This window comes from Eptesicus fuscus, chromosome 5 (assembly GCF_027574615.1).
Source record: "Eptesicus fuscus isolate TK198812 chromosome 5, DD_ASM_mEF_20220401, whole genome shotgun sequence".
Classification (NCBI taxonomy): Eukaryota; Metazoa; Chordata; class Mammalia; order Chiroptera; family Vespertilionidae; genus Eptesicus; species Eptesicus fuscus.
In genome coordinates this window covers 8,828,075-8,849,853 of record NC_072477.1, presented here as the reverse complement: position 1 = coordinate 8,849,853, position 21,779 = coordinate 8,828,075, and the positions used below count along the sequence as shown (strand labels likewise).

The 21,779-nt window shown below is 48.9% G+C and overlaps 1 protein-coding gene across 1 annotated transcript in view; it reads left to right on the top strand.

The window, feature by feature from the left end:
* The window catches only part of RIN3 (Ras and Rab interactor 3), a 120,678-nt gene that overhangs the window by 44,732 nt on the left and 54,167 nt on the right, over window positions 1–21,779 (top strand). The window lies entirely within an intron of this gene.

The window sequence follows — 21,779 nt, the reverse complement described above, 5'->3', positions numbered from 1 at the left end:
CACTGTGTCACTGCTTGCTGGCTGGCTTCCTGGGGGCCGCTGTGGAGTTTCCTCCTGTCCGCTCAGGCTGGAGGGAGGGAGGAAATGGAGCAGGAACGTCTGGGGCCCTGGGGCGTAGTGACAGCCCAGCACGCACTCATGATCTCGGACAAGTCACTGACCCTCTCTGGGCCTCTGTTTTCTCATCTGTCAAATGGGCACGGTAGTCGCCTCCTGCCTGTACCGCAGGCCCTTCGTGAGGGTCAAGGAGCAAGCGCTTTGAAAGACAAAACTCCTGTGTGTGCGCGGGGCTGCCAGGGGCGGGCTTGCACCTCAATGGGGAAATGTTTGGGGACCTCCAATCCAGGGTGGGTTTGTACCGAGACACAATAAGAGTGTTTGGGCTTCCCCCTCCTCTCGTGGGCCATGCCCCATATTAAGGCCCCAAAAGCCTGTTAGAAGAATCTGAAGAATATTCCAAGTACCAGCTTAGATCCTCTGATAACTGGATCCAGGGTGTGTGGGCAGCTTTTTACTCTTAGCAATAGTGACAACAGTTAAAGAAAAGAAAATAGCCCTAGCCGGTTTGGCTCAGTGGATAAAGCATCGGCCTGCCGACTGAAGGGTCACAGGTTTGATTCCGGTCAAGGGCACATACCTCGGTTGCAGGCTCAATCCCTGGCCCCAATCAGGGCGAGTACAGGATGCAACCAATCAATGTATCTCTCTCACATTGATGTTTCTCTCTCTCTGTCTCTCCCTCCCCCTCCACTCTCTCTAAAAATCAATGGAAAAATATCCTCGGGTGAGGATTAACAACAAAACAACAACAACAACAACAAAAAATATATATATATATAATATAATAAAATATTTATTAAGTAGTATATAAGTATTATAAGTATATAATATACTTATATAGTATATACTTAAGTAATTTATGTTTACACTAGTAGCCCTGCGCACGAATCCGTGCGCCAGTAGCTCCCCAATAACTCACTGCCGCCCTCCTGTAGCTTCCCCCATTCCCCCTCCCCCCTGCCCTCCCTCATAGCTTGCTGCCCTGCCCACTCCTGTAGCTCTCCGCCGCCCACTTGTAGCTCACTGCCCCACCCTCCTGCTGATTCGTGATCCAGTCGTTACGTGGTCGGTCGTTACGCTTCATGGCATAACGACCATTTGCATATTACATCTTTATTATATAGGATAACTAAGTATTATCTAAATATTTTTAAATATTTATTAAATATTTTGGAATGCTTTTTTCCTAAAAGGCACTTATGCCCAACACTGGGACTATGCCAAGATGAATAAGAGAGCCCTGGCTTCAAGGGTCTCCCAGTCTAATAGAGGGTGGGGCGTGGTGGGTGATAAAGACAGACATCCGCACTTGCTGTGCAGTGTGACAGGTGTGACTGCAAGGGGACCCCGGGCTGAGGGGCACAGAGGCCACGGATATTGAATGAATTCAAAGAGTCTGGAGGATTCAGCTAGAAATAAATGATAGAGATTCAGTCCACAGGCCAGGCAAAAACCCAGAAATGTTCCAAAGAAGAAAGAAAAGTTGAGAATTCTTATCATATAAAGCACATTCTTGAACATTACTGGCCCTGCATTCTTAGCCCTAGGACCACTCCAAGGCCATTACCGGATGTCAGGTGACCTGGAGGATGGGTGCCAGGAGGTCTGGTCATGTCCAGTGGTCAGGATGATGTCATGTGGTCGGGACACGCGAGCCCTTCGGGAGATCATCGGAAGGTTATCTGGAGGTCGGAATGCATGCAGATGTATAGCCAGGCTTCGATGCAGGCCTGGAAAGTTCAAAATGTTTACGTTCCAGGCTCGTTAGATCAAGAATAGAATCGCTTCCTCAGACCTCAGCCTGCTTGATTTTGGTAACTTAGCATCTTGTCTACAGTGACTGTGTTTATTTCTTCAGCCAGTCCCTCACAGACTGTGGTGGGAAGGATTTGGGAGGGTGCCAAGCAGGAGGGGGCCCAGGCTGGGTCCTGAGGGTGAGTGTGTGAGATAAGGGCTAATTTTCTAGCTCAGGAGTTGGAGGAGAAACTGAAGGCAGAGGCTGGTTCCCACTCTTGCTGTCCGGGGGTCCTATCTACGGAGACCAGGACTCACGAAGAATAGGTAAAACAGAACTCTCTCACTCGTGTGTCCAACAGATTGTTATTAAGCGTCTACTCTGTGTCAGGCGCTGTCCTACCACTGGGGACACAGCAGGAAACAAAACCCAGTCCCTGCCTCTCAGAGCTTAGGTTGGGGTGGAGGGAGGAGACAATAAGGAAACCATATTGGGTGGCTGTCAGTCAGATGGAGCCAGGCTACGCAGAAGGTGGAGGTGGGGAGATCAGCCAGCTGCTGGGATGATGATAAAAAGGTCTAATGGCTTAACCATAGAAGAGGCCAGTTTCCTGCTCATGTGCACGATTCCTGGTCCGTGGGTAAGGCTCAGGGATCATGGCTGATGGAGGCCCTGCCACCTTCAGCACACAGCTCCCAGTTTCCCATGGTTGACTCCACCCAATAGGCTGGAAGGGGAAACCTTATGGAGGAGGCTTGTGGGCTGATTTACCAAGTCCTGGAAGAGTTACCTCTGCTTGTATTCCATTGGCTAGAACCAGTCATGTGACCGTACCTAACTGCAAGGGAGACTGGGAAATGTGGTCCAGACGAGTGTCCAGGCCAGACGCAGAGGGCCTGGGTTCTGGTGAACTGCTAGAGTCTAAGGTTATAAAGTGTGTACGGTTGTTAGTTTATATAGCAAACCTTAGTGACACCCCATCCTGCAGTGTCCAGCAGGAAAGAAAGTGTAGGAATCTGAAAGAGGAAAGAAACAACCTTATAGTCTCCCCAGATCAAATATTTAGCACCCTCTACTGACTGCAGAAGGGGTGAAGTCGTTTGGGGCACCTACTGCTCTCCAAGAACCCTTTCTCAGACGTTCTCAGCAGGTGCCTCTGGGGCTGTGAACACCCTGGGAGCTCTCTTGAGGTCATGGGAGAGGGACAGACATGAGCCTTGTGGACTTGTGTAGGCCTGCCTCTTAATGAGAGTAACCGGGCTGTGGGAACTAACCTAGACACTAGTTAGCTACTACAATCCTTTAGAAACCCAAGGGCCAAATGGACTTGAAATTTTAACACCAACATCAGGAAAGTAGCTGGAAGTGGGGAGTAGTGATGTGCTGAGCCTGTTACACGTCAACATGTGCTCTACCAGTGCAAGCGGGGAGCATTGTTCAAGGTCAGGCTGATCGGGAAGGCTTCTTGGAAGAAGAGGGAATCGGGCTGGACCGATGGAGAGTCTGGAAGTCCTGCTCTTCTCCTTTGCCCCGCTGCTTCTTTCCCATCTCTCTGCCCCAGCCTCCAGGGCAATCCTTTCTAGGTCTCTCCAACCCAACCCGCCCCCCAGCTGCCCCAGCCTCTTGGAACTTGGTCAGAAAGCATGCACAAGCCTTCCCAATGGAACCAGGACACCCTGTCTGGTGGCATGTCTCCTTGCTGATTAGGAGACCAAGGGACCAACCAGGCACTTAGGGATGGAGGCAGCTTACTCCTCTGGGTTTGCGACTTCCTCCCAGAGCCATGCGGTAGAATCTGTTTCCATTTTTAAAAAATATATTGTTATTGATTTCAGAGAGGAAGGGAGAGGGAGAGAGAGATAGAAGCATCAACGATGAGAGAGAATCATTGATCGACTGCCTCCTGCACTCCCCCACACTGGGGATCAAGCCCGCAACCCCGCGCATGTGCCCTGACCGGGAATTGAACCATGACCTCCTGATTCATAGGTTGATGCTCTACCACTGAACCATGCCAGCCAGGCTCATTTTCCATTTTTAAACTTTTAAAAAGTTCAGTACCCAGCTTTGCTGAAAAGACTGTCAACACCCAAACCAAAAATCCTTTATGTAACATAACTCTTCTAATCTTGATTCGTGTCCATTCACTGTAACTACACAGATGTTGTCTATAAGTTCATACGTGTTTTGTTTTGCTTTTTTTATATTCACTGCTCCCCATATCTCTGATCCCTGAGGTCTCCCCTGCCCCAAACCCAGACAGAAACAGGAGAGCAGCAGGTAATACGTATTTTTGCCATGTTGCTTCTCTGAGCCTACCTTTCTCCTTGTCTTCCTGTTCGGCGGTTCCCTCCTTCGCATCGTGCTGGAGCACAGAGTGTAGAAACAACACAGCCTGTCTTGGGACCCCAGGGCTGCTTTTTCTACCTGTGTGACTTTGAGCACCAGGATCCTACAATGGGAATGATAGCGGTGCCTCCCCCGGAGGGTGCAGGAAGGAGTTAGTGTGTCTAAAGTGCCTAGAGCCCTAGCTGGTTTGGCTCAGTGGATAGAGCGTCGGCCTGAAGACTGAAGGGTCCCAGGTTCAATTCCGGGCAGGGACACATGCCCAGGTTGCGGGCTCGATTCCCAGTAGGGGGCATGCAGGAGGCAGCCAATCAATGATTCTCTCTCATCATTGATGTTTCTATCTCTCTCCCTCTCCTTTCCTCTCCGAAATAAATAAAAATATATTTTAAAATAAATAAATAAAGTAAGTGCTTAGGACAGGGAGCCTCTTTCCACTTGCTAGATGGGATGCTGCCTGATTCATGAATCGCTCAATAAAGCCAATTAGATCTTTAAAAAAAGATAATAAGGTGCGTAGGCTAGTACAGGGGACAATAACAGTTAGTGTTTGTTGTTCTTGTTGTTAATCCTCCTGCAGGATTAAGCCAAAAGGAGGAGTGGAATGAGCCTACTACACACGTGGTTCCAGGGCTCTGGGTAAGTCCCAGCCGCGTACTCGGGGACTACTTTGTGGTCCCTCTTGGGAGAAGGGAGCCACCAGCCTCCCGAGTCCTCCTGTGGCTGTGGTGGCTGCAGTGAGGGGCGGCCTGAGGAGGAAGTGGGCAGGGAAAGGCCCAGGGCCTAGAACTGGGGCCTTTTGTTGGGATTCCCCACCCAAAGCTGAGGCCAAGGAAGGAGACAAGGGGATCCCCCAAAAGTGGGTGGTCAGTGTCATCTGTGGCCCCGCTCTGTTTGCTCTGGGGGAGAAAGACTCCCCTGGACCACCTCTGTGAGTCTGTGTGCTTGGGTTGTCCTCTGGTTCCGTGTTCACAGTTTCTTTGCAAAACCCTGAAGCAGTCAGCTCAGACTAGTTATGCTGCAATAACAAACAACCCTAAGCTACAGTGGCTCTCACCCAGGTATGTACGCACACAGAGTCCTGCACACAAAGTAGCGTGAGTGTATTTTTCTCTCATGTTACATGTCAGCTGAGGCTCTTGATAAAAACATCTTCATTCTGCAGTCAGGGCTGAAAGAGCAACCCGGGCATGTGCCCTGACTGGGAATCAAACTTTGACCTCCTGGTTCATAGGTCAATGCTCAACTACTGAGCCACACTGGCTGGGCGGGGGCACCTTTTAAACCAAGGAGGGGGAAATTCTAGCAGAGCCCTCCTGGAGCAGACATCTGTATGTATGGGCCGGTCAAGAGTGTCACCCAGAATGACTTGGCAGTCCACACGGGAACATTGCATGGGTGCTCTTGGATTTGACCCCTTCACCAACTGACCCATTATCCTGGAGTGATGTTTACACCTGCATTTGCACCAACATGTGTTAAGTCCAAAAAAGTTAAGGAACGTTTATTAGCGTCAGGTTGGAATGGAGGAGGCCGCTCTTGCTGTGTTAGCAGGGGCGGTATTGCCTCGAGGTGGGTTTGGCACTCTTGTCAATGCCAGGCTTTTTTGAGAACATGAGCTTTGGAAATGTAGCCAGTTCCAGGTCTGTCTCTGTCACCTTGTGACATCAGACAAGTTCCTTAACTTCTCTGTGGTTCAGTGTCCTCATGTACAGCACAGCTCTTGGTGGATTGGTGAGTGAAATACGTGTGGGGACGCAAGACAATATTGCCTGGCACGTGGGAAGCACTCAGTAGCATCGTGACTGTAATACTGTGATTTGTAATAAGAAATAACCTATTTGGTTATTGTTCCATTCCTGGCACAGAACTCTCAAACCCTTGGAATTTTCTAAGTGATAGGAGCAATAAAGGTGTCTTGATGCTCATAACAAGCCCCTTTAACCTGAGCTTATGTGAATGGCACCTAAGGACAGGAACCAGTTGACAGGGGAGCCCACCATGTGATTGGAAACTTTCAGTCTAGAGGTTGAGTCAATTGCTAATGGCCAATGCATCAGGCCTGGGTAATGACGCCTCCATAAAACCCAAAAGGACAGGGTTCGGAGAGCTTCCAGGTTGATGGACACATGGAGATTTAGGGAGAGTAGCCACTCAGAGACCGTTACTTTGCCCTGTGCAAGCTCAGTGGCCCTTCCCACTTACCTTGCCCTGTGCCTCACTTCCATCTGGCTGTTCCTGACTCATGTCACTTTATAATAAACGGGTGACCCAGGAAGTAAGATGTTTCCCTGACTTCTGTGAGTCGCTCTAGCAAATGACAAGAAGGAGGTCATTGGAAGGTCCAATCTATAGTTGTCACCTGGGCTTACAATTGGCATCTTAGGGGTAGGACAGGAGGCAGTCTTGTAGGACTGAGCCCCTAACTTGCGGAGTTTGACACTATCTCCCGGTAAATAAAGTCAGCATTGAGCTAAAATGTAGGACCCCCAACTGGTGTCAGAGAATTGGTTTTGGTGTGGGGGTAAACATGCATTGGAATTGATGTCGGAGTTAGAGTCACTGTCTAACATCATAGCGTTGTCTCCTGGATGAAATGGAGACATTTAAGGGGAAGAGCTATCACAGTACCCATGTGTCGTAAACACTCAATGAAGCCAGCAGTTATAATTAGCTACGGGGATTGAGTAGCATGTAGCTCACACCTCAAAACCATCATTTCCTGCCCTAACCGGTTTGGCTCAGTGGATAGAGCGTCGGCCTACAGACTGAAGGGTCCCAGCTTCGATTCTGGTCAAGGGCATGTACCTTGGTTGCAGGCACATCCCCACTATGTGCAGAAGGCAGCTGATCGATGTTTCTCTCTCATCGATGTTTCTAACTCTCTATCCCTCTACCTTCCTCTCTGTAAAAAATCAATAAAATACGTTAAAAAAAAAAAACCACACCATCATTTCCTGCAACACCTTGCTCCTAAGAACTCCTCTAAGAAGTTTATTTCTTTTTTTTAACATTTTAATTTTTAAAATATATTTTTATTTATTTCAGAGAGTGAAAGGGAGAGGGAGAGAGAGATTGAAATATCAATGATGAGAGAGAATCATTGATTGGCTGCCTCCTGCACGCTCCCCACTGGGGATCGAGCCCACAACCCTGGGCATGTGCCCTTGCCAGAATCGAACCTGGGACCCTTCAGTCCACAGGCCAATGCTCTATTTATTAAGTCAAACCGGATAGGGCTAAGAAGTTGATTTCTTATTGCATATTAATAAGAGCAGTTATTACCCATGGAGGTTTGGGCTAAAAACTTACCAGAGTTTGTTTCTTTTTGTTTTCTGTAGTTTCCTTTTTTTGCCTCTAAAATTGGATTTAGCCCAGGAAAAACAATACATCATTGTGTAATTCAACTCTAAGAATTTATTATTATAAAATTTCAATGGGTTTTTTGTTTTTATAATAGATTTTTGAATCATAGTGGTCCCTATAGTTTTTAGCCTTCCTTTGTTCACTTGAGCATTTTATAGTGAGCTTTTTCTGTGTTATTAAACATTTTAAAGTCGTTCCAACCAATTAAATACAGGCATACCTCATTTTATTGAGCTTCACTTTATTGCACTTTGCAGATATTGTGTTTTTTTACAAATTGAAGGGTTATGGCCACATTGCATTGAGCAAGTCTATTGGCGCCATCTTTCCACCAGGCTCAGGTGATGGTCAGCAGTTTTTATCAATGAAGTATTTTTAAATTAAGGTTATGTACACTTTTTAGACATAATGTGATTACACATTGAATACACTACAGTATAACGCAAACATAACTTTTATATGCACTGGGAAACCAAAACAGTTGTGGGGCTCGCTTTATTACACAATATTTGCTTTACTGAGGTGGAACTGAACACGCAATATCTCCGAGGTCTGTCTGTATGTGTTGAATGGCCTCTGAAGGAAGACACGTACGATGGCCCCTGACATTGGGCGCGTGCACACACACACACTCACACACACACTTAACCAAAAATGCAAACCAGATTGTCCTAACTGCTAGAATGTGAGTGTGCACTTTGGGGCATTAAAATTGATTATTTTTCAACTGTGGGAGATCAACGCAGGCCTCCTTGGGCCTTGGAGGATGGGAAATCATGGTGAGAAAGAGGAAATGGGGACAAGGCATGTTCAACTGAGACCACAGCCTACATCAGAGATAGGAAAGAATGAGGAAAGGATGGGCTGGCGGTGGTGGGGGTGAGGTGACTGGAAGTAGAATTGAAGATAAGGCTCGGGAGGTGGCATTCAGCCCGGTCACAAAGGGCCCTTCCATCCACCTCAGGTGTTAGGCTCTAGTTGGTAGGTCATGAGCAGAAATATCCCGATGAGATTAGTGATTTAGAAGAGAGCTCAGCTGTGTGGGTGATACATGAGATAGTCAACTGTGCCAGGAACAGGACAGAGGGTGAGGTTTGAGAGACCTGCCCAAGGTAAGGATGGCTGCCAGGAACTGGGACTGGGGAGTGGGCGGGGCCAAGAAGAGGGATGTGGCCTGGAGCCCTCAGGGAGGGGAAACCCTCTTGGGGTTGAGGTCTTGGGAGAAGGTGGAAATGTAGGTTGCCGGGCCAGGAAGCATGAACATAGGGACTGCCAAGAGTCTGTTTTGTGACCTGAGGAAATGGGACACATGAGGAGGTTTGGACTGAGGTGGGAGAAAGATCCACAGAGGTAAGAGAAGGGGTACATGGGTTTGTGGGGGTGGGGGTGTCATGCCAGCTTTAGGCCCAGGCTAGTGACCTCAGCCTGTATTTACAGTGACTGTCACCTTCAGGGGCTTTAAAACAGCTGCAGGAAATGTGTCTAAGGGAAAGAAGCCCAATTCAGCTGTTTCGGAGAAACACAGCCTCCCCCTTTTGGAGGTGACTACAGGGGTGTCAGGGGTCAGGGTCCAGGCCTCAGTGCCTCCTGGGCTTCCAGTCACAGGAGGGCATTGGTTGCGGATTATTTTAGCTCAGCGTTTGCATCTGGGTCTCCCACCCTCCTTTCCAGTTGTTTCTGCCTCCCTCTGCCCCCCTCCATGAAAATCTGCTTTCTGGAAATTCTCTAGCCAGTGAACAGATTCCTACTCACTTGTGAAAGACTAACACCTCCCTTAAGTAGTGCCCAGGGCCATGAGGGTGTGAAATTCCATAGGAAGGAAAGTTACAGCCCTGGTGTTACAACGTGGATGGAATGGATGGAATGTCGTTTGTCCTGAAGGTCCTGAAACAGCCAGAGGACGGGACACCTGTCTGTTTAAGGCTCCTCCTGACGGCCAGCATCCTCCCTGTGCCCATCACCCACTCAGGCCCTCTGGCTGCCCCACAGGTGACTTAGGTGGAGTCGCGTGGTGGGTCCCTTGCCCGATGTTGCCTGTTTGGGGCAATTTCCCTCAGGTTGTCCCAGTGTGGAGGGCCCCCTGGAAGAGTAGCAACCCGGCATCCCATCTGGAGCGGCCCTGCTCCCTTCCTGCCTCGGTGCCTGTGCTTGCGTGTCTCCCTGTTCTCCTCGGCCTCTGAGGGCTCATCCTTCGTTGTCTGTTTTATGTCTTCACATCTCTGTCCCCTGCTGGCTGGAAGCTCCTGAGGGTAGCGCGTGTGTCTGGTGTGGCTGATATAACATCTGAGGTCCCCAGAGCCTAGGAGGAGGACAGGGCCTGTAGCAAGTGTTTGGGAAACACCGCGCCACTGATCTGCTGGTTAATAACACCTCACACTTGAGCAGAGAGACAACCTGGTCTGGAAGGACAGAGAAAGTAGCCTTCACAACCCAGTGGACCCCTTTGCATTCATCAGCTGTGAGGTCTTTGGTGATGCTGCTCAATCCTCTACCTCACTAAGCCTTGGTTTTCTCAACTGTGAAATGGACTCATAATCCTGGTGGAAAGACATACAGTAGGTGCTCCTCAAAAGTTAGTTGCCCCTCCCCTTCCCTGACTGCCCGCCTTCCCCTTTGGCCTGGGTCTTAGGGTTCGAAAACCTGGATTTGTATTCGGTTCTGCCGCTTAACTGAAGCAAGTTGTTTGACTTCAGGGCCTCACTGTCATCCACCACAAATGGGTTAATGATGCCTCTAAGGGAACTGTTACGAGAAACTGATGGGAAAACATGTGAACATATCGAAAACCTGGCAGAAATGCAAGAGTGAGCTGAACACTGCGGCATGCATGCATTTGTGTATATATGTAGCTAGCAACCATGGAGCCCTGGGCTGGGATAAGACCAGATTCTACTCTTAAAAGGCTCACGTGGGTAGCTGAGTAGATTGGGGCAAGAATGGAAGAAATGAGGGGAAGTGCTTTGTGGTTCCCATGGGTCCCTGTGCGGAGGCTCGGCTGGCCCTGGGAGGATTACCCACATCTAGGACTTGTAAGGAGATGTTTCTAGGGGACTCAGCTTTGGGGTGTTTTTTTTTTTCCCAAAAGGAGAAGCCAGTTGTTACCTCTGAGCACCTCTGGAGGACCTCCCAGATTAACTTTGCTCTGGGAGTTTCCAGGCAGCTTCCCCACTTGGAAGAGTGAGCAGCCTTAGGGCCATTGTGAGCTTTGCAAAGCCAGGGGTAAGGGCCGATGAAATGGGTTCTAATATGGTTCCCTCGGTAGCTTGCTACATGACTTTAAGCAAGTCACTCAGTGTCTCTGGCCATCCTGACTCCACCCAGCAAGAGATGGATACAAAATGCCCTGGAAATGCAAAAAGTTAACCCTTTGCACTAGCTTGCTTTTTTCTCGATTCCTTTATTCTAATGCTAACCGTGTTGAGTCACACTCGACATCTGAGTGCAAAAGGTTAAAGGTAAAGAGAATCTTAAAAGCAGCAAGAGAAGAGCAGTTAGTTACCTACAAGAGAGCTCCCATAAGACTATCAGCTGATTTCTCAACAGAAACTTTGCAGGCCAGAAGGGAGTAGCAAGAAATATTCAAAATGATGAAAAGCAAGGGCCTACAACCAAGATTGCTCTACCCAGCAAAGTTCTCATTTAGAGTCAAAGGACATATAAAGAGTTTCACAGACAAGAAAAAAACTAAAGGAATTCATCACCATCAGACCAGTATTACATGAAAATGTTAAGGGTTTTCTTTAAGAAGAAAGATAAAAAATATGAACAATAAAATGGCAATAAATACATATCAACAATTGAATCTAAAAAACACACAAAATAAATGAACAAGCAGAACAGAAACAGACTCATAGAGATACAGAGAACATTTTGATGGTTGCCAGATGAGAAGGGGGTCGGTGGGGCGGGGGGGGGGGGGGGGTAAAATGGTGAAGGGATTAAGAAGTACAAATTGGTGGTTATAGAACAGTTATGGGGATGTAAAGTACAACACAGGGAACATAGTCCATAATATCCTGAAAACTATGTCTGGTGTCAGAGGGGTATGAGATTTATCACTTAGTGTGTTATGTAATGTCTAATCACTGGGGTGTACACCTGAAACTAATATAATTTTTAAAAATGCCTTGGAAGCATAAAGGCCCACACAGAGAAGGTGCTATTCTCTCTCTCTTTTTTTAATTTATTGATTTTTACAGAGAAGAAGAGAGAGGGATAGAGAGTTAGAAACATCGATGAGAGAGAAACATCAATTAGCTGCCTCCTGCACACTCCCTACTGGGTATGTGCCTGCAACCAAGGTACATGCCCTTGACTGGAATCGAACCTGGGACCCTTGAGTCTGCAGGCCGACGCTCTAGCCACTGAGCCAAACCGGTTAGGGCGAGAAGGTGCTATTCTTCATTTACCTGACCCAGGCACCTGGATTATAAAGCCTCGCCACAGCCAAGGAAAATACAGGATGCTCAGTGCCCAGGGAGCCCACCTGGCCTCCTGGGAAGTCATGTTATTGTGCCTGCCCCATCAACTTCTCCTTTCTGCCCAAACTACTTAAAGAAGCAGTCAGAGGTGAGGCCTTCTGGAAAGTTCTGTAGAAATGGACTGGTATCTTTGCAGCCCTTTGTGTCCATCTCCCCTTATCTGTCAAGAATCAATGATTAGTCTGTGCTGCTTTTATCAGCAGTCCAGATCCTGTTACACACCTTTTGTTGTGCTTGTGGCTGTCTTGGCCTTGGTTTGCACAGTGGAAACTTTTAGGGAACCTGCCGAGCAAAACTTCCCCTGCTGGGATATTCCTTTAATGCAGTCGTTGTTGCCAGCCCAGGCTGCCCTGAGCAGCCCCCAGGGCGGACCCAGTTCCCCAATAACTAGGCCTTACCCAGGCCATTCTATCCAGCTTTCCCCAGTTATTGGGGACCCACTGTGTACCAGGCAAGTGTGGGCTTCCATAGAATCCGTCACTCTTGTCCTCACCACAGCCCTTTGGAGCAGGTGCTAGGACCCCCATTTTAGCTGAGGAAAGTGTGCCCAAGGAGGGAACTGGGGTTGAACCGGGGCTGTTAACTCCACTTTCACCTGGGCCAGGTGCTTTCTTAGCTGGTCTTGCATGGTCCTTATGCACGTGGCTCTCCAAGTCAGGGGAGGTGGAGGACGCCAGAGAGAGAGGTAGAGCAGACAGTGATTGAGTACATCTAAGAACTCTAGAGTTACCCTAGAATCAGAGCCCTAAGCTAAGATTACACCCCAGGGCTTGATGTGCATTGCAAAGAACCAGAGCTGGACAGAGAGGTGGCAGACAGGAACTAGATGGCTGCAACAGGTGAGGAGGGCTCTCGAGAGTCAGTGACGTCACCTGAGCTTCAGGTCTCTGAATGATTCTGGCTCTCTTGTTGTTGTTGTTGTTGTTGTTGTTGTCGTCTTCAGTATTACAGATGTCCCCTCAACCCCTCTCTTTCCCCCCACCACACAACCCCTGCCCCACCCCGGTCTTTTCCCACTATTGTCTGTGTCCATGGGTTATGCACATATGCATATATGATCTTTGGTTAATCTCTTCCACTCCCCTCCCCACTGATCTCTGTTATTCTGTTCCATGCATCCATGCCTCTGGATCCATTCTGTTCATCAGTTTATTTGGTTGATTAGATTCCACATATAAGTGAGATTATGTGATGTTTGTCTTTCTCTAACTGGCTTATTTTGCTTAGCATAATAGTCTCCAGGTCCTTCCACGCTGTCGAAAAGGGTGATGGTTCTTGCTCTTAAGGACCATCTCAAAGTGGACCTGTCTCTGAGCTGTGTCTTCGGTGGCCGGAGCTGGTTTGTCCCAGCCCGTGAGAGTTCATTGTGCCCATCTCTCCCCCAGTCACATGGCAGGAGTATTTACATTATGGAAATTGACAAATGCTGTAAATCGGGGCTTTCTCTCTGGAGAGCCTGTTGCTAAACATGTACCAGCACCCCACTGCTGATTCCTCATCAGTACTGCCCACCTTATGGAACCTTTTGGGAGGCGACGTATGGGTGAGCATTTTGCAAACTTAAGCGATTATTATAATTTTTACATGAAAAGATATATCTTTAGAAAAAGGGGGGCTGTATCTTTGCAGAAACATGAGATAAATTGGGATCAGGGAGAGGTATGACAGGTGTAATGTAGGCCCCCAGAGAAATCACGGGATGACGTCTGAGTCCTAGATAGAAACACTATCATGTGGCAGAGAAAGGTGGCTATACTTTCATTGACACTCTTCCCATCAGGAGCTGAAGGCTGTGGCCCCTCCCCTAGAACCTGGGTGGCCTGAGACTGCTGTGGCCAATGGAATAAGGTGAAACGATACTATGCCAGGTCTATGTGCACCTTTTAGGAGAACTGGCGTCCTCTGCTTGGACTCTGGGAGGCCTGCGTTGCCACGTAAGAAGTCCAGTGATGGAGAGACCACCTGGAGAGGCTCCAAAACTCTAGGGAGAGGAAGAGAGTCCCAGGGGGGCCCGGCTGAGTCTAGTCTTCCTGCTGTCCTACCAAGGCACCAGGAGAAGGCTTCTGGGACCTGTGGACTAGAACAGTCCTCCCCTGATTACCACCAAGCGACCTGGTCAGTGCCACGAGGAGCAGAAGACTCTCCCAGCTGAGCTGCACAGGGGCTTCTGAAACTCGGCGCCTGGCATTGTGTTGGGTCATCCTGGGCTGTGGAGGCTGTCCTGCGCCCTGGGGAATGTCTACCGACATCTCTGGCCTCTGCCCACTAGTAGTATCACCCCCACCCCCAGATGTGACAACCTAGAATATCACCACACTCCCAGATGTGCCCTGGGGACAAGTTTGCTCCTGGATGAGAACATCACTTAGGGCTCTGCCGTCCAATGTGGCAGCCACGAGCCGCATGGAGCCATTGAACCCTTGCGATGTGGTGAGTCTGAATTGAGATGTGCTGTTCGTGTAAAATACACACCAGATTTGAACACTTAGTGTGAAAAAAAGGAACATCAAGTGCCTCATTATGTTTATGGTTTGTTGAAGTGATAATATTTGGATATATCGGGTTAAGTAGAATATATGATGGAGATTAATGTCACCTAATGTCTGTCTACTGGTTCTGATGTGACTATGAGAACACTGAACATTGCACGTGGAGCCCTCATCACATTGCCACTGGACAGCAGGGTCTAGAGAACAGCAGCCTGCGTGCTGGGTGAGAGCATAGACTGCAGAGTCAGGCTTGCTCACCGTCACGTCCTGTCATCATGGCTCCCCGGCTCTGTGACTGACAGAAAGCTGCTCACCTAACTCTCTGTGTCTCACAGCTCATCAGTGGCGGTTACTTTCTTCTGGACCTCAGATCAAAGTTCCCAGACTCTGGGGTGAGACAAACTTTGTAAGACCCTGACATTGAAGGTGTGTTGTTTTCTGGGTTATTTCTTTTTCCTTTTTAAATATATTTTTATTGATTTCAGAGAGCAAGGGAGAGGAAGAGAGCAATAGAAACATCCAGGATAAGAGAGAATCATTGATTGGCTGCCTCCTACACGCCCCACAATGGGGATCAAGTCCGCAACCCTGGGCATGTACCCTGACCGGGAATTGAACCGTGATCTCCTGGTTCCTAGGTGGATGCTCAACCACTGAGCCATGCAGGCTTGATGGGTCCTCCTGGGGCACTCAGAGCTGTTCTCACCATCAGGAGGTGCCCTGGGCCACCTCCCTTTCCTGTTTCTGCTCCCAGGAGAGCCAAGTGCTTCTTCATGACAGTTCAGGCACAGACACCTCCTCGCCCTGCAGTGTGAGTGGAGGGGCAGGCAGTTGCTTTCCCAGACTGGCAGTCAGTTCCCAGTGGGTGATTCAGTGCCCCCATAGGACGGGCATGCGGGTAGGGATGAATGGCAGGCCCCTGCTGGGCGTCTCCTCCTCCGCCCTCCCCAGGTTCTTCTCCCCAACACCTCCCTGTCTCCTTGCGCTTTATTTAGTCTTTCCTGACACTTGGCAATTCACACATCTGTCTAATGTCTCCCCTTCTGTTTTGGCATCCGAACCTATAAATAGTTCCCAGGCAGAGTCCTGTCTGCTTGTGACAGTTTATTCTGTCCTCCTGTTCCCGGACTTCAGTCCGCATCTCCACATCGCTAAATATGGAAGCGCAGCGTGAGAGAGAGAGAGAGAGAGAGAGAGAGAGAGAGAGAGAGAGACTTTCATTACAGCTTGGACAGGGTGGTGGCAGCTGCTGCAGATGTGACTGCCAACATGGGGTCGGACACAGTGCTTGCAGCAGCACCGAGGCCGTGAGGCGTGTGGTGTGATCCAGGCAGGTCCCGGGATGGTGGGAAGAAGGAAGGCCTGGTCCCTGCTCTCCGAGAGCGTCATTCCGGGCCAGAGGTGGGCCTGTGAGCACATCGGGATGGGGTGTAATGCTCTCCGGTGGGGTGAGCCCAGCACCGGGGCCTGAGGGAGGGGCTGGGAGTTCTGCCCGGGGAAGGCTTCTCCGAGGGGAGCACGGGGCCTGCCCAGTGACGGGGGAGATGTGGGGGAAGATGGGAGGCATCTCTGCTAGCCAACCAGTGAGGCAGGGGTAGGATGAGAGCAACCCAGGGTGAGGCACGGGAACTCCCTCCCTTCACCCCACACCCCCTCTCCTGAACAAAGGCTGCTCCCAGGCCATGACGTGGGCCTAGGGCCAGTTACTAAACCTCTCTGAGCCTCCATTTCCTTGCCTGTAAATGAGGACAATGTAATTGTTATGATGATTTGAAATATAGACACTGGCACACAGTAGACATGATAAATGGCAGATGATATTATGATTACTATTAATGTTATTATTAAAACTTGACAACAATAACCCACCACTATTCACCAAGAGGCTCAAAGCCCATGCTGGGAAGCTGGGAGAAGGGGAATCATAGCAGTCGGAATCTAGATTCCAGAGAGACCAGAGTCAAACTCCGGAAAGCGCCCAGGCTCACCCTCTCTCACGGCACGATGACACCCCTTCTCTGGGCCTCAGTTTTCCCATCTGTGCAGTGGGGAAGGCTGGACCACCAGGAGTCTCTCAGGGCTTTCAGTGGTTTCCTGTCCACTGGGAGGGACATGTGGGTGTGTTGGGTCTCCAGTCTGAGCAAACTTGGAGTGTGGTGCCGAACTCAGTAAAAAGGCATTGCTGCCTTTTCCATCCTGACATTTGTAAGATGTAGTCAAGAGGCGATTGCACTTTATGCCAACCACGACCAGCAAAGATGGCCATGACTCATCCCCGGGGCTGCCGTGGACAGCTGCATAGCCATGCACTGCCCAGAGAGCCTGGGAGGTGAGCTGAGTGGGGTTGCACTTGTCAGGTTGTGCATTTTCGTGCCGGGCAGCCGTCCCCTGGACCAGGAGGCACTTCTCTGCTCCTTGGCCAAACCTGTAACAGGGCTCCCTGCTTGGCCCCCTGACCATGGCGGCCAGGGCCTCCCCTGTTCCTTTCCCGCCTGCACAGGAGGTCCTGCAGCTGGGCCTGCACAGGGGCCTGTGGTTGGTGGAGGAGATGGGCAGGGGGGCAGCACTTCAGGGCTGGAGGGGTGTGGGCCTTTACAGAAATAGGCTCGGGCAGGCTGGTAAGCACAGTGAGGGGCTCCAGGGGCAGCCAGTGAGGCAGAGGCCAAGGTGCCCACCTGAACTGTAAGTCAGTGACAGCCCGGGAGAGAGGTGGGGGAGCTGATTCCAGCACATTTTCAAATCGGCGTTCTCTCCCCGCTCCCTGAACCCTAACTCGCCCCCTGTCCTTTACTCCCCGCCCCCTACCCGAGCCCTTCCAGACCTCTGTTATCTTTTCACTCAGAGCCTCTGCACAAGGAGGTGGGGGGTCCGGAGGGCCTCAGTTACCCTTAGCCTCACCTGCAGGTGGAGGAAGCAGGTGTCAGAGTCCAGGTCTTTGATCTCAGGGCATGTGATGGGCGGAGCCAGCAGCCGCACCTGGTCAGCCCTGTCCAGGCTTGGGCTTTGCCCGGAGCAGGAACCAGTCCGTGCGCCGGTCCCTGTGTGGTTGGGCAGCACGTCTGCCCAGAGAACACAGGAGACCTGCTGCGCGCGTGGGGTCAGTGGGTTTCTCGCTTCTCCTGGCACCGTCTGCCGTGCACCTCCTCCAGGCAGGAGGGTGCGTGTTCCCGCCCCATGGGTGGGGCAGCGGCTACAGCAGCATCGCCAAGCAGGTGAGAGCCGGGGGGCGGGGAGGCTGGAACCACGGGGTCCCGGGCTCCGGAGAGACTGCTGGTCTCCTCCCTTTTCCTCCTGGGAACAGTGGGAGTGGTTTTCACCTGTTACAGAAAGCAGGGCCTTTGGAGAGGCCTGATGGTAGTAGAAACAGTCTTCCATCCCAGCCACAGACTGTCCAGGTGTAGTTCCCATGGCAACTGTGGTGTTGCCGGGCAGCAGTGGGATCTGCAAAGAAAAAGGCCACCGTGACCTTCCAAGTGGGTCTGGCCCTGCCTGTCTCCTGTCTGCAGGTGCCCCTCCCTCCTGCTCCCAGCTGGGCACCACTCCCTGGCCTCTCGTCTGCACTCCAGGCATCTCCTGGCAGGGACCCAGCCTGGTCAGCTAGTGCCCCTTGTACAAAGGCGGATCGGAATCCAGTAGGCTCAGGCTTCCCACCCATTCTGGGTGCCAGGTTTCAGGGAGGTGGGCTCAGCAGTGTCACATAAGGCTTTGGCTCAGGGCCACTTCCGGGGCCCACCAAGTCCCCACCCCACCCCCTGCCAGCCAGGTGTGATGGCCTTTTCTCTCCAAAGGTGAGCCCTCTGACTGCCCACATGTGGTCCTTCCTGGGACCCTCTGGGGACACTTTCCTCCTGGGACAATTCTCACCCACCCAATGCTCACCCCGTAAATGGGCATGTTGAGGCCTGGTTACATGCCAGGTTTCCTCTTAGATGAAATCAATTCATGCCTCTCCCACCCCCACCAAGCAAATTTTCAATCATGAAAAGAGTGTGAGCAGGCCCAGCCGGCATGGCTCAGTGGTTGAGCATCGATCTGTGAGGTCACGGTTCGATTCGCAGTCAGGGCACATGCCCAGGTTGCAGGCTCGATCCCCAGTAGGGGGCGTGCAGGAGGCAACCAGTCATTGATTCTCTCTCATCATTGATGTTTCTATCTCTCTCCCTCTCCCTCTCCCTTCCTCTCTGAAAGCAATAAAAATATATATTTTTTAAAAAGCGAGTGAGCCAGCTGTTTGAATCTCTGGCCCTCAGGAAGGAGTTCAGATAGTCCTGTGCCCAGGCTTTGGCAAGTCAACAGGGGTCACCCTTCAAACTACGAGGCTTCCTCTCACTTTCTCTGTCCATTTCCCCTTTCTTTCTACAGACCTGGAACACGGTAAATATCTGTCAGTGATGATAATACAATGAAAACGTTTTATTTTTTATTTTATTTTATTTTTTTATATTTTCTATCATTTTATTTTTTAAGAAAAATGATTCTAAATATAATGTTACATGCAATAAACATTACTATTTCAAGAAAAAATATTTTAAATACAATAATATTACCAAAACTGTACTAACATAGTATAATATCACAAAAGTTGTAGGAAATATTAAAAATCTGCAAATGACAGGATTACTTCTATTATATTCTAAAATATTTTTTTCCTGTGGCTTTATTTTTGTTCATCAGTTTATGTTGTTCATTATATTCCACAAATGAGTGAGATCATGTTATATTTATATTTCTTCGACTGGCTTATTTTGCTTAGCATAATGCTCTCCAGGTCCATCCAGGCTGTTGCAAATGGTAAGCGTTCCTTCTTTTTTTACAGCAGCATAGTATTCCATTGTGTACATGTACCACAATTTTCTAATCCACTCATCTGCTGATGGGCACTTAGGCTGTTTCCAAATCGTAACTATTGTAAATTGTGCTGCTATGAACATAGGGGTGCATATATCCTTTCTGATTGGTGTTTCTGATTTCTTGGGATATAATCCTAGAAGTGGAATTACTGGGTCAAATGGGAGTCCTATTTTTAATTTTTTGAGGAAACTCCATACTGTTTTCCACAGTGGCTGCATCAGTCTTCATTCCCTAATGAAAACGTTTTAGCTGAGGAGTAACTCTGACCCAGCCCTCCCAAGGGGGCTCAGGACGGGGAATGTATGAACCTCTGCCGTGTTTGATCTCCGGGCTAACAAGGCCATCTGCTAACAGGAACGACGGGGCTTACGTTTCTCAGTCCGCGTTCCCGTGGCCATCTTAGTGACCTTTGGCAAGGTGTAGCCTCTTTCCACTTTTGTGTACGGATCTGTTCCTCCTCGAAGCCGAGGGTCAGGCTCAGGTGAACGAACGTCCATCCTTCATTTCCGCGAAGACAAGTCTGGCCCACTCTCGGCTCAGCGTGAACGTGACGTGGAAAGGTTTTCTTTTGTCAGACTCTCTCGCCTCGGTCCCTGGGAGCTTGTGGTCATTAAAACCAGGCTTGTCTCAAGTTTACCTTTGCACCGTCCATGAAGAAAGTGTCTGTTAAGGGAATTAACAGTGTCAAGATTGCAGAGGGACTTTGGCCTAGATTATGGTAATAGCTGGTTAAAGGCCCGTTAAGCAGTAATTATAACAATAGGCGCTGCCAACTGCAAGTAAGAGTTGGCTGTTCATTGTAACAGGTTGGAGATACCCCTCTCGAATCAGTTATACACCACCAGTTGATGCTTACTATTTTGCAAACAAACTTGGACAGCATTCATCATTTTCATTCTTCTTCCTTTATTTTTTTAATCCTCACCTAAGGATATGCTTTTATTGATTTGAGAGAGGGAGAAACTTCAATGTAAGAAACATCAATCAGCCCTAGCTGGTTTGGTTCAATGTCTAGAGTGTTGGCCTGTGAACTGAAGGGTCCTGGGTTCAATTCCAGTCAAGGGCACGATACCTTGGTTGCAAGCTTGATCCCTTGCCCTAGTCAGGGCGCATGCAGGCGGCAACCAATCCATGTGTCTCTGTCACATCAATGTTTCTCTCTGTCTCTCCCCCTCCCTTCCACTCTCTCTAAAAATCGATGGGAAAATATCCTCAGGTGAGGATTAGACAAAAAAGAAAGAAACATTGATTGGTTGCCTCCCATATGTGCCCCAGCCAGGGATTGAACCCACAACCTAGGTGTGTGCCCTGACTGGGAATCGAACCTGCAACGTTTTTGGTGTATGGAATGACACTCCAACCGACCCAGCCACCCAGCCAGGGCCTTTTTTTTTTTCTTCATTCTCAAAAATAGATGTTTGAAAGACCTTATGAAAAGGATGAAAAGGCAAATTACAGACTGGGAGAAAATATTTGCAAATCACACTACTGACAAAGGCCTTGTATTAGAAAAAAAAATCTCAAAACTCAACTTTAAAGACAAGTAACCCAATTTAAAATGGGGAAAGGATCTGAATAAACTTATTTCCAAATACTATACACAAATGGCCTGTTAGCACACGCACAGACATTCAACATCACTAATAATTAGGCAAATGCAAATCAAAACCACCGAGAGATATCACCTCACGCCCACTAGGAAGGCTGCAATAGAAAAGTGTTGACAAGGATGTGGAAAGTTGGAACCCTCATACATTGCTCGTGGAAACATAAAGTGAAGTAGTAACTTTGAAAACAGTTTAGTAATTGGTAGTTGTTGTTTTTTTTGGGGGGGGGTTGCAAATTTCATTATTTTTTATTTTCTATTACAGTTTACATGCATCATTGTATTAGTTTCAGGTGTACACCCCAGTGACCAGGCATGGCATAACTTACTAAGTGATCACCCCAATAAATCCCACACCCACCCAGCACCACACCTACTTATTAGAATATTATTGACTATGTTCCCCATGCTGTGCTTTACACCCCATGACTATTCTGTAACAACCAATTTGTACTTCTTAATCCCTTCACCTTTTTTGCATATCTCCCCAACGCCCCTCCCACCCACCAACCAACAAAACGTTCTCTGTATCTATGAGTCTGTTTCTGTCCTGCTTGTTCATTCTGTTTTTTAAATTCAATTGTTGATAGATACGTACTTATTGGCATTTTATTGTTCAGATTTTTATCTTCTTCTTCTTAAAGCAGACCCTTTAACATTTCATGTAATACTGGATTGGTAGTGATGAACTCCTTTAGCTTTTTTTTCCCTTTGGTCTATTTTGGACCATCATTTCTAAATGATAGCTTTGCAGGATAGAGTAATCTTGATTGTAGGTCCTTGCTTCTCACCACTTTGAATATTTCTTGCCACTCCCTTCTGGCCTGCAAAGATTCTTTTGAGAA